The following is a 13,832-nucleotide window of genomic DNA, read 5'->3' on the forward strand; positions in this document are numbered from 1 at the left end:
TTAAAGAGAGTAAGAGAAGGCGGTTACTCTGTAATACTAATCGCTCCAAACTGGCCAGAAAATTGTGGCTGACGGAGATATTCCAACTCCTGCAAGATCGTCCCTGGCCTCTCCCATTGTGCAGAGATCGCCTCTCACAAGCACGCGGAGAGATTTTTCACCCGGCACCCGGACAGAGTAGCTCTCTGGGCCTGGCCCATGAGAGGATGAATCTCAGGGTCACTGGTTTGCCTCTGAGGGTGATTGAGATGATGAGAATGCGAGAGCAGCTTCGACGCGCTCTGCATATGATAAGAAATGGAGTGTGTTTAAACTATGGTGCGCTCAAAGATAGATTATCCCTTTTCACTGTTCTGTGGCAGAAGTGTTGTGCTTTTTGCAAGAACTTTTGGATAAGGGCAGGGCATTTTCAACCGTTAAGGTTTATCTCGCTGCTGTTTTTGCATGCCACATAGGGATTAACGGTAATACTATTGGTCATCACCCCCTCGTGTTCAGGTTTATAAAGGGAGCGCGGCACCTGAGCACGTTCTCGAAGCCGCTGGTTCCGTCGTGGGATCTGTCAGTGGTCCTGAGCGCGCTCTCTCAGCCTCCTTTTGAGCCGATAGAGAGTATTGATTTAAAGCTCCTTTTGCTGAAGGTTGCTTTGTTGTTGGCTCTTTCTACCGCAAAGTGGGTTTGTGAACTTCATGCTTTGTCGGTTCATAACTCCTGTATGCGTTTTGCTATGGATTTCTCGCGAGTGACTCTCAAAACTAATCCAGCATTTATTCCTAAGGTGAGCGAGTCAGCTTTCGCCTCCAGACAGGTGGATTTAATGGTTTTTCATCCGCCTCCTTTTTCCTCAGCGGAGGAGAAGCGGCTTCACTGTCTGTGTCCTGTCTGTGCGTTATGTCACTATGTTGACAGGACGAAGGGATTGAGGCGGCGTAATCAGCTGTTTGTTTCATGGGCTGATTCTCGTAAAGGAAGACCTGTTTCCCGGCAGCGCCTGTCCCATTGGCTCGTAGAGGCTATTATATTGAGTTATAATAACATGTGTCTTAGCCCTCCAGAAGGACTGAGGGCTCATAGTACCCATGGCTTGACCACTTCGTGGGCGCTTTTTAAGGGCGTTCAGGACATTTGTGTGGCAGCATGCTGGGCTCCGCCGCACACTTTTGTCAGTTTTTGTAGGCTGAATGTCACGGAGCGTCACTTTGCTGGCTCATTACGTCCTGAGTGTGTAGTAATATATATATACAGTGGAACCCGGTTACCTCGACAACCCTATTAAGTCGACGTTTTTGAAGTGGAACCGCCAAATTCTCGCTTTTTCTAAGCATTTTTTATCGGTTATGTTGATTCTTTTTTTTTTATGTCGCCGAACCCTAATATCTCGAGCACAAGGGGGGAAAAATGTGAAAATTAAACGTCGGTTATCTCGATGCAGCCGCAGAAGAACTCGCGAAAGTGTCGGAAAAATCAAGGCTTACAGATGCTACAGGTGTTGTATTGTATACTGGTGAATCTCTGCTGTTAGTTAGTGCACATATGCCTTTTGTTGTTAAATGTTATGCGATAAACGGGAGGAGAAAGCGAACGTGGGATGAGCAAAAGCATAGAATGAACACCGGCAGGATTGGAAGGGAATCCGCGGTGCGCTTTGGGAAGAAAAGCGCAGCCGGTAAGAGAGTGCCGGTGGGAAGGCACTTACCGGGATACACATAAGCGATAACAACGACCATGAACCAACATATACCAACAATAACGGACAGTGAGAGTGTGGAAGTTTAAATAGGAGTTGGTGATGATAATAAACGAGCACCATATTTGCGCGATTGAAGCGGAGCTTCAGAGAAAGCGGCGAAAGCACCTGACACGCTGAAGGGGCGAAGGGGCGTGGCAGGTGGATTCCTGACAGATAAACATGTACTGTATGTATTTTTATAGCATGCCTTCATCAAACAAATCGCGGCAACGCTGTTGTGTAAAAAAACCCTTTAAAAACACGTGCATGCACATTCTCATTTATTACGCACATCATGTACATAAAGAAATTTCAAGCACGTTAATATATTGCCGCCATTTTGATTTTCGTTTATCTCGAACATCGGTTACCTCGATGCTTTTGGCGACCCCTAGGACATCGACATAACGGGTTCCACTGTATATATATATATATATATATATATATATATATATATATATATATATATATATATATATATATATATATATATGTATATGTATGTTTGTGTATGTATACGTGTATATGAAAGGGAATGACAACAGATGATGGAAACATCGTGGATCGGATGTTTGTCATTTCTCTCATGTTTCCGCTCTCTTTGGTGAGAGGGATTATTTCATTTTATCACATCACTGAGTTGTCTCCTGCTGACACCTGCTTCGGACAGCATATCTGCAATACAGGAGTTGTCTATATCCCAAAGTGAGATATCGAACGAATGTTTGAAAGAGAACTTTAGGTTACTTACGTAACCCCGGTTCTCTGATAACAGGTATGAGGTATCTCACCGCACTTCCCTCCTTGAAGTGCACGGAGAAGAGATATGTGAGAACGAGGCAGGGACCGTTAGCAGCGCATCACTGACGTGATTGTTCTGTCAGCCGACAGACGTGGTGTGATTGATGCTTCCAGTATTGGTCACGCCCGAGGCGATTCCCATAGTAAGATACCTCACTCCTGTTATCAGAGAACCGGGGTTACGTAAGTAACCTAAAGTTTCAGTACCAGAGGTGGCAAAAGTACACACATCCTTTACTTAAGTAGAAGTAGAGATACTCATGTTTTAAAATACTCGGGTAAAAGTTGAAGTACTGATTATAGCTTTTTACTCAGGTGAAAGTAAAGAAGTCTTGGCTCGCACATGTACTTAAGTAAAAAGTAGTTATTACTTCTACCTGTTTTAGCTGTTAACTGGACCTCACATCATACTGGATAGATAGATAGATAGATAGATAGATAGATAGATAGATAGATAGATAGATAGATAGATAGATAGATAGATAGATAGATAGATAGATAGATAGATAGATAGATAGATAGATAGATAGATAGATAGATAGATAGATGTGATAGCCTAGTGAGTTAGTGTCAGGGTCCCCACGAAGATGAGTTTGAGAGTTGGATTCCTGGTCGAGCTGGTTGCTGTGTTGGTAAATAAAACTTCTGGACTGTGTCCACTCTGAAAACATTTTAATTCTGTCCTTTCTGTGTTGGATTAATTTCTGTATAGTCAGAGTATACAGTAGGTTTACTAGTTGGCGCTATCTTAGGTTTTGTGTCTTGTGTTGTGTTGTCTTGTGTTTTCTGTCTGCACTGTCTGTCTGTACTGTTTTTTGTCTGCACTGTTTGCACTCGGTGCACTCGATGCACTTTATGTAGCTTGTTGTTGTTTAGTGAAGCACCAGGGTTCCGGAGGAACGTTGTCTCGTTTTTACTGTGTAATGTCACTGTGTATAGTAGAAATCACAATAAAAGCCTCTTGACTTGACTTGACTTGACTTGATGGTGAGGATCAGGGCTTTCTTCCTGCTATTTACAATGTGGGTTCAACTTGTGCTACTTACATCTATATTCGCTTCCTACATCTTTCTTTAGCGTTAAATTCTTGTGTTGATGGTTTGAAAAGAATGATAGACCTGCTCTAATCAAGCTTCCCATCCTGTTTTTTTTCTGATGGCTTAGTGGGTTAAGGCTGGTACTTTGCTAATGTTGGTGGTCAGGGTTTAAACCTGGCTTTCTGTCTGCTAGTCATGAGGTAGATTAAATTCCTGATTCCTACATCTTCATATTCTTCAATTCTTGTGTTGATGGGTTAAAAAGAAAGATAGACCTGCTCTAAACAAGCTTCCTAGCTTGTCCTTCCTGATGGTTCAGTTGGTTAAAACTGGTATTTCCCTGTTGTTGGGGTTCAGGGTTCGAATCCTGCTTTCTGTGTTTCTGTCTGGTCTGAATTTCTTGTTTTGAAGCATGAAACGAAGGATAAACCCCCCAAAAAAAGAAGGTGTGTTGTGAGGCTTGATGGCTTTGTGATAAAAACCTTGCCTCTGAGCTCAGAGGTTGCTGGTTTGAATCTGGCTTCACCCCACACTGGATAAACTGTGTGGAAAGTACCCTGTGGTGAGCAATGGAGTGGTTAACTGTAAACAAAGTCTGTGAAGACCTGCTGCTTCACAGCCTCAGGAAAAAGTGTGGGTGATAGGTTTTTGGCAGAAATTTTCCCTATATATGCAAAACTAAGTCGATAGTTTTTTGGACGTTTTTGCTTCATAACCCCCTGTTTTCATCTTCTCAGACACTGGGGGGGCAGATGCCCGGATATTGCCCCCCTGCTTCAGGATACGCCCTCCGAAACCATCCACATCCAACCTTCCATGCAGCCATTTCTGACACCTTCCTTACTACAGTAACCAGACCCTTCCGCATTCTTAACTTTGAGCCCTGGCCGGGGTTTGAACCGGCAACCTCTCAACCCAGAGGTAAAGCTCTTCCAATTGAGCCACAGGATCTCCTGCAAGAACCTGTTTTTTAGAACCTTTTATAGTTCTTTATTAAAACATTTTAAACAATTTAACAGAAACTAAGCGGTAGGAATCGAACCGGGTGAGTCAGATAACAGAGACCACATCACTAACCACTACACTACCACAGGGGTGGCAAACAAGGCTTTGCTTATTAGACTCTTGGTTTTCTATAGTTAAAAGACCACTGTTTTCTCTTAGATCATGATTTTAGAGGGTCAAAATTTCTCCTTCCTGTTCATTCTCTCAGTAACTCGAAGTCTATGAGAAGTGACTCAGCTACAAGAACCACATCTCCAACACCTGCACCACTGATATACCATAATTTGCCAGCAATCAATTTTAATGACCTTTCATTGTACTGTTTTTAAAAACTTCTTATAATGTTCAATATGAAACTAAAGGTAAGAATCGAACCAGGGAAGTCTTTCATCATAGATCGCTAATGGCATTACTTCAAAACTCAAAACTTTGTTAGACATGTACATAAGCAGGAAAGACAAAGACAAAGAGACACAGACACAGACCCAGCTTTAGAAAGAGTGAGAAACAAATAGAGAGACAGCAAGAGAGAGACATATACAGTAAGACAGAGACATTTACTAAAAGAGACACAGAGACAAAGATAGCGAGATATAGCCACTTCCTGTTGGAAGTGTTTATCCCAAGCGACTCTTAATAATCTCATTTACTAAATGAGCAGTAGTGAGTTAAGGGCTTGCTCAGGTGCCCAAAACTGGCAGCTTGGAGGTGTTAAACATGTATCATATTTACAGCATGTGATATATATGTACTTATAAAGCACTAAATGGATTATCTCCATGTATCTCTCCAGTCTTTTAACACGCTACAATCCGTCACATTCCCTGAGATCTCAAAACTCTGGGCTTCTAGTAGTTCCTAGAATAGCAAAGTCCACTAAAGGTGGTAGAGCATTTTCACATTTAGCTCCTACACTCTGGAATAGTCTTCCTGACAGTGTTTGGGGCTCAGATACACTCTCCCAGTTTAAGTGCAGATTAAAAACATATCTTTTTAGCAAAGCCTACACATAACACATCACATCATAACCTTGTGCTCCAGAACATCTGATCAAATGCACATTATCAACTTGTGCTGTTAATATCATGAACAGCAGCTACGCTAATTCCTCTCCACTGCTTCTCTTTTCCTCCCCATCCCGAGGCATCCTGAGGTTTGGCCAGCTCCGGTCACCTCCCACCTCGTGAAGAATATGGACCTTTGTAGAAGTAGATGCCGAACTCGCAAACATCCCGAACCATCTAGAGACGTACCAGTGCCAGTTGGATCCCACTACATGTGTGGTTTTGACATTGGACCTCCTGGAGTGTTTAAAGGCTCTGGCGTGGAGAAGCTGATGCTGGATCTGTGATGATCACAAATGTTGAGCTCATAAAACTAGGAGCTACTAACCATATAGACTGTATAAGACTGTTGGAAGAACATTACTTATAATCTTATACTCCAGTACTCATGTTAGTTCTCACTCTCCAGTGTTCTGTATTGTTGAAAGATTTATGATCAAACTCTTGATGTCACCCAAATGAGGATGGGTTCCCCTTTTGAGTCTGGTTCCTCTCAAGGTTTCTTCCTAATTACATCTATTGGAGCTTTTCCTTGCCACAGGCTGCTCATCATGGATAAATACACACCATTCACCTTAACTGTTGATTTCTGTAAAGCTGCTTTGAGACAATTTTTGTTGTGAAAAGTTCTACAGAAATAAACTTGACTTGACTTGACTTGATATGTAAGCATATGTACAGTGATTAAATATAAAGGCTATAACAGTGCAGAGATGTGTGGACATCATTAAAATCCTTAGCTATGTTTCCACACGGACAGTTATTGAGGTGATACCGGAGAGACTGCACCTCTTTAAGTCAAGTCAGGAAGCTTATATATATAAAATTATAGACATTTTACAGATTTAAATGTTGTATTGTTTTTATCTGTACGATCATTAAAGACAGTAATTTAAGTTTGTGTCGCCATTATGAGGGAAAAACCCAAAAAACGCCACCAGAGGGTAAATTGTGTGAATCATGGTGGATTTTGGTGTTTGATTTAAGACTTGGCACAGAAATAAAACAGATTAAAAATATTTTTATCTGGAGTTTATTTATTCATTTTATATCTAAGTAAAGAAAGGACGTCGTGGATAAATACATTTTTTGCCAAAGGTTTTAATTTCGCCTCTTTTTTATTTAGTTATTTATTTATGTGTTTACATTTGGGGAAACAGAAATGTGCGCTGAATTGATAGCGCGTTAATAACATTTCGTGCCGTTTAAAATAATTTTCATTTTGACAGCCAAATATACATATACATACATACATATATATATATTAATACAAAACGAATTAAAAATTTTGTTACCTAATGAATGTATCCAGGCTGAAGATCCACATATAGAACACAAGCAGAGAAAAGATGATGATGAACATGAATGTGTCTGTTCTCAGTCATGTTTACATCACTGACTCCCTCTGTCTCATCCACATTAACCCCAAACTTCTTACTGCCTTCTGCCTGCTGATTCTTAGCTTCGTAAAGAGTGAGAGTCAGGACTTTATACACCAGCGGATTGAAAAAGACGCGCAGTAACAGGAAATCAGTTGTTCGGCTGAAATCGGCACGCAGTGAAAATAAAAAATATATATTTCACCAAATCAATGGATTAAAACTAAAGTAGCGAGTCTGTTTTGAAAATGTAAGAAGTAAAAAGTACAGATATTTGTGTAAAAATGTAATGAGTAAAAGTAAAAAGTTGTCTGAAAAATAAATAGTGGAGTAAAGTACTGATACCAGAAAAATCTACTTAAGTACAGTAACGAAGAATTTGTACTTCGTTATTTCCCACCTCTGTTCAGTACCAACTATTCATCTATCAGGTGGGAACCTAAACAACACCAACATTTGTCCTCTAAAACGCGCAGAGCAAATTACTGAATAATGTGACAATGTTGTTGGATATAAACTTATATACACTTACATCACTGACACACAACTCACGCTTTCAGAGTTCATCTTAGATAATCAATTTCATAATCTGTTTTAATAAAATAGAGTTCGTTTCTCAATTTTGACCATAAGAATTACAATTCAGTCGAATGATGAACGATGAAAGTAGTGATTTCACTGTTCGGCTCAACATTTTTCCTTATTTTCATCATTTCAATCACAATCTAATGTAGAATATTCCAGTATTCACCTGAATCTAAACAAGAAAAACACCTAGTGCCTAGTACATGGACTTCTGTCTGACTACTTTTCCTTCTTCTGCACATTTCTTTTTGCACAATTGAACAACTGTCACTTTAACACTAGACTGGAACACCTAATACAAGCACACGCCCATAGTAATATATATATATATATATATATATATATTATATACGCCATGATGCACATATCTGTCAAATTAAACAGTCCGTGTGGAAACATAGCAAAAGTTCCATTTGGTGTCTTGATGATTTATATAATTTAAAACACTAAAATTACTTTAAAACATTTACAAGAATATTTTTATGCCCTGCCCTGTCATCTGAAAATGTAAAACTTGTCTGTTCGAGCACCTGGCTCATTGAGAAGAAAGAGAAGTAATGGCAACCTATGGTTTTTCTATGTGTTTTTTTTCCCATGTGTTTAATAGACTTGAACAAGTTCTTTAAAAAAACATGTCTACCGTCTTTGAAACATGTCACTGTTCCTTATGCTCTATGTTTAGGGCAGTTTCAGTTATAATAAACATACATTTGTTTATTTGAAGTTTATTGAAAACTTGAAAAGTATAAATTTTATGTATATTTATAATAGATAAAAATGTGTGATTAGATTGCGATTAATCACGAGTTAACTCATGACAATCATGCGATATACATATACATACAGTACAGACCAAAAGTTTGGACACACCTTCTCATTCAAAGAGTTTTCTTTATTTTCATGACTATGAAAATTGTAGATTCACACTGAAGGCATCAAAACTATGAATTAACACACGTGGAATTATATATGGAATTATGTACATAACAAAAAAGTGTGAAACAACTGAAAAATGTCATATTCTAGGTTCTTCAAAGTAGCCACCTTTTGCTTTGATTACTGCTTTGCACACTCTTGGCATTCTCTTGATGAGCTTCAAGAGGTAGTCACCTGAAATGGTCTTCCAACAGTCTTGAAGGAGTTCCCCGAGAGATGCTTGGCACTTGTTGGCCCTTTTGCCTTCACTCTGCGGTCCAGCTCACCCCTAAACCACCTGGGTTCAGGTCCGGTGACTGTGGAGGCCAGGTCATCTGGCGCAGCACCTTATCACTCTCCTTCTTGGTCAAATAGTCCTTGATGCCTTCAGTGCGACTCTACAATTTTCATAGACATGAAAATAAAGAAAACTCTTTGAATGAGAAGGTGTGTCCAAACTTTTGGTCTGTACTGTATATAATCCTTATACTTTATACTTAAATTATACTTTATATTTTAATTTATTTTATTTTTATATTCTATTTCTATCTACATGTTGGACAGTAAAAGCATTTCACACCATGTCATGCTCTGTACCAATGTGAATGTGACAAATAAAATTTTATTTGGATTGATTGCATTTCAATTTCTTGTCATCCGGGCTGAAGTGAATCTCCCCTCAAATACTAGAATTCACAGAAAGAGCTTTTTGAAGGGTCTTCTTCTTCTCTAAGGTCGTTTTATAATGTCAAAAATGGTGTTTTTTTTATTGTTATATAATCGCTGAAATCGCTGAAATCACCAAAAACAATGTAACTAGGAACAGATGGACCACGTAGTCAAAGCTTTTACGCATTTCATGCTGCCACATTTCATCAGGCAGCTGCTGTTCATTATTTCTGATCTGACCTTTATATAATGTCATTTAATTTCATTCGGTAGAAATAATACTGCAGTACAGAATAGATGCCATGGGCAGTTACCTGTAAAGATAATTTTCTTGGGTATTTGTGATTTCAGTGTTATTTCTTGGTGACTGAAAAGCAAACTGAGTTTCTTGGTATATAAGATTGAAATATTTCTCCTATTTATCTTATAGATAAATCTTTTCAGAAAGACTTCCAGTTCATAGGTGTCATGGATGTAAACTGACCAATGCTTTAAAATAAAAGGTAGGTTATTAGAATGAAATAAATACCCAAATTTAGAGCTGATTAGATAGCTGGCATTTGGAGTACTTTTACAAATAAAAAATGGGTTTAGGGCCAAATTACCTTTTGTACTTTGACATGAGCAAAAACAATAATTGAGGTGAAAGACATGTAAGGCCTTCACCTTTGGGTAAATAAATACAGTCTGACTTGGTAGATATCAAAACATTCATTTTGCTATTTCTTTACATTAAATTTAAAAAGTCATTATTAAAAGGAAACCGAGAGAATAAAAACTTTGTGTCTATAAAAACACAGTAAGTTTTTAAAATAATTTACACTCGTGTCTCATTTACATTCACAAAATGAAATGTTTCTCTGCTGTCCTTTTTTGTGTTTAGTTATAGAGGTGCAACATACTGCCTTTTAAATACGCCATTCATAATCATTACAAAATGTTTACATTTTGTTTAAAATATTTTTATTTTTTTATTTTTTTATTAAGCTTGGCTTATGTTAAAAACAGTGAGATTGTATAAAGATGTGTACAACATTGCTAGATACATATTATTTTCTTACACAAACTTGTTGCACAGATTTTGTGCTGCAGCAAAAGTTATATGTTGAAGAGTAATCGGTTAATTTTGTTATCAGGTACTGGTTGTTAAATGCTGCTGCACAGTGCTCGAATTGAGTCAAGTTTTATGCGGGGTCCCCAGTTGTTGTGTAATTCACATATTTTTTTAATAAAATAATTTTGGGGACCCCCCCCTAAGTCTATCAGGTCTCATTAGTCTCATCGGGGGTCCCTAACGCCCCCAATTTGAGCACTGCTGCTGCATCACATTTAGAATATGTAGTTGATTTTGATCAGAAGAGAAAACTACTTTTTCTGTATATAACTACAAGTTGACAGTAATTAGTATCAGATCAAAGTGTGGGTTAGTTTGTATTAGGTATACCTTTTGTATTAGGTGTAATCTTGAACAAGTGTGTGTGGATTGGGGTTGGGGAGGAAATCACACAAGAATAATTTTAAATGTAGTAAAAGAAAAGCCTAAAGTCAGAAAATGCTCTGTAATGTGCTTCATTAAATGCTGTATGTAATCACGGCTAAACATGATCTCAAAAAGCTGAACCTAGTTTGCCTACAACTTCATAAACTACACTGAATGGCATTGAACCCCAATTTTGCATGTAAGCAAATCAGTTTTCACTTGTATAAATGTAGTGTTTTACAGTTTTAGAATATAGTTTAGAATTTGTGCTGCTGAGACTCGTGCAACTTTAAAAACATCCAATACATCCAATCTCCTTATTATCATTAGATTTCTGAAGGGCAACAGAACCTCCAACTAAATATTTACCACAATTATTTCGTGCATCTGGTCGTTTCTGTAAAAGAAAAAAAGATTATTTAATAATCACATAAGTTCTGTAACAGGTATTGATGATGTGAAAAGTTTGGCTAAGGTGTGTATTTCTAAATATGCTGCAGTATACATACATTTATGACCTCATACCTCCAGGCACAGTCAACCAGTTCTTTACCATCATTTGTCGTACATACAACACAATCAATTAGCGGCTGTGTAAAATAAAAAGAGATAAATTTTTGGTTAAGAAACATTTTAATGTTACAAATTATCAATGACTACAGGGTATTTATGGTTGATAAGCATGTTAATGAAAATTTGCTTGGTCAAATTGTTGAAAATCGTCATAAAGTTAAATAAATAATTTTCTTAAGTTTATAAGGATATAAAGTAATACACACTGTATTTTCTTTTCGTGTAAAACATTCATCTCGGTGCTGATATGGACTGTTTGAAGTTTTCGGGCATGTTGTGATTTGCAGAATGACGTTTACATACAAGTTATCCTCCTGAAGCTGTAAACAAGAGGTAAACAATTAAATACAGATTAAAAGTATAAGTATATATATATATATATATATATATATATATATATATATATATATATATATATATATATATATACACTTTAAAGTTAACTTATTGATGATCAGTTGAAGAGGAATCCAGCTGTTCCTCAAATTAAATAATTTTATGAAATTAAGGGTAAGAGGTAATAATGTTTTCCATTTAAAAATGTGTTTACATTTATTTAAGCTTTGCCAACAAAACCTTAGCCCTGAAATCACTGTTAAAATCACACAGGGACAAAATGAATTGTGAAACTGTGTGTGTTTGGATCTGGGACATTTTTTGGATCTGGGAAATAGAAGCTATCACTTTAACATCTTTAGATATCTATCACTGTTCATAATATTTTGGATAAAGAATCAATTAAAAACTCGAATACACATTATATTTTATTACTACCAACTACATTAACCAGATTTTTTTAAATAATTTACATAAAATTTTTTAGAATTGTTTTCACCAAATAAGTAAAGCAATTTAAAAACTGTTAAACTGCAATTAACAATATCTAACTTACAACTTATATTTAAAATATATAATTTAACTTACCATCAAATTACCCCTACAGAGGAAAGAAAACTAGCAACTTTACAGAAAAGCAAAGCTCATAGGGGCTTAGAAGCACAAACAATTTATTACCGAATGAGATCAAAGGACAAACTCTGGTTAGAATCCAAACAATCTCTCCAACCTACTATATCTCAGAACACCAATAAAACAACACCATTCTTTGCCTACACAGTAATCTCTGATGTATAAGCGCTTGCATATTTAAAAATTCTTTAATAAAACAAGCACACACCTTTAGTGTAAGCACACACCTAAATGATATAAACACATCATTAAGTAATGCTGAAAAATACACATAAACTTATTTAAAAGTTAATAATCTCACTGATCTTAATTGAAACTAATAACGCAAGATAACTTTGCTGCCAATATAAAAACAGGGAAAATTAGGAGATTGAAATAATTTTCATCTGAAGGTTATTTTAATGTAATTCATTAATTAAAAATATTGATGAAGAATAAGAATACCTTTGGTTCTCCTTGCAGTGAAAAAAAAGCAACATGTTGTTTCTTTGCAATTTCTTGATGTGCCTTTATCAGAGCCTTGTCTATCTGTGTTCGTAAGTCATTAGACAAGCTTCTATAGTTACCAAAAGTCTGAGCAGAAACCAGCAGGATCAGGGTTGCCAGAAGCAAAATCTTTAGAGCACCATCCATGCTGTACAGGATGACTAAGATGTCTTGTAGATCGAGTCTAATCTCTAAACTCCTGTCAGGAAAAACACACACTTATACACTCGAGGCACTCCAACTGTGATTGGCAATTTGGTCAGAGTTTCACACATTAGTACTCAGAGCACAGTTCAAAAGAGTAAAGCCTGAAATCCTGGGAAACCAGAAGCAGTTTGTGTGAACTTGTTCTTTCTATGTGTGAAACTCTTTTATTTATTTATTTTACATTTGCATAAAGCATATATTTGTCAATGCCATATTTGTCAATGCCCATGTTGATTAGACTATTAAACATTTTAAAAAGTATTAATCTATCTCAAAGTGAGTTTCATTTCTAAGTCCCTTGGTGGAAATGGACATCATGAATAATAAACAGATTGCCCTGGAAAATAGGAAACTAAAATATTATTATTTTGTTTTGAGTTGGGTTTTTTTTTTCAGTTTTCAAATATGTTTATTTTAAGTGTTGTGGCAATTACATGCTGTCTTGTGCTGTCCTCTATGTTCTATTGTGAATAAAAAATTGGCTAATGTGATTTGAAATTCTTTAAGTTTTCATTTTATTCAAATAAAAAAATGTCCCAACATTTCCGGAATTTAGGTTGTACTTCAGCAGTATCCGTGGTACAATCAAAGGTTCTACTCACCTCACTTCCTGGTTCAGATGAACAAATTTGGATGTTAGTAACTGGCTTAAAATATAACTAGCTAATCATGTTTAGCAGATGTTGTTTTAGCCATGGAACTACATGCCTATTACCTCAGAAGAAAGGCCTACCGTGCATTTGGTACCTGGGCCTTAAATGGGGACTTGCTGACTTAATCCACCTCTTAATACCACCCCTATCACTTTGCAATTATAGAACCCATTAATACTATAGAAAAACGCAATATAACAACGAGTGGCATTACAGAGAGAGAGAGGCATTTCACATATGGAGGGTGAATAACATTTTACTAAAGCAAGCTCCAAACCTC

The 13,832-nt window shown here is 37.0% G+C and overlaps 1 long non-coding RNA gene across 1 annotated transcript; it reads right to left on the reverse strand.

The window, feature by feature from the left end:
• Positions 1-10,124: 10,124 nt before the first annotated feature.
• LOC124386775 lies at positions 10,125-12,957 on the reverse strand. Its single transcript, XR_006926011.1, has 4 exons — positions 12,651-12,957; positions 11,444-11,557; positions 11,174-11,254; positions 10,125-11,061 (listed from the first exon to the last, which is right to left on the reverse strand). It is a non-coding gene; the product is annotated as an uncharacterized LOC124386775 (long non-coding RNA).
• Positions 12,958-13,832: the final 875 nt, after the last annotated feature.

This window comes from Silurus meridionalis, chromosome 6 (genome assembly GCF_014805685.1).
Source record: "Silurus meridionalis isolate SWU-2019-XX chromosome 6, ASM1480568v1, whole genome shotgun sequence".
Classification (NCBI taxonomy): domain Eukaryota; kingdom Metazoa; phylum Chordata; class Actinopteri; order Siluriformes; family Siluridae; genus Silurus; species Silurus meridionalis.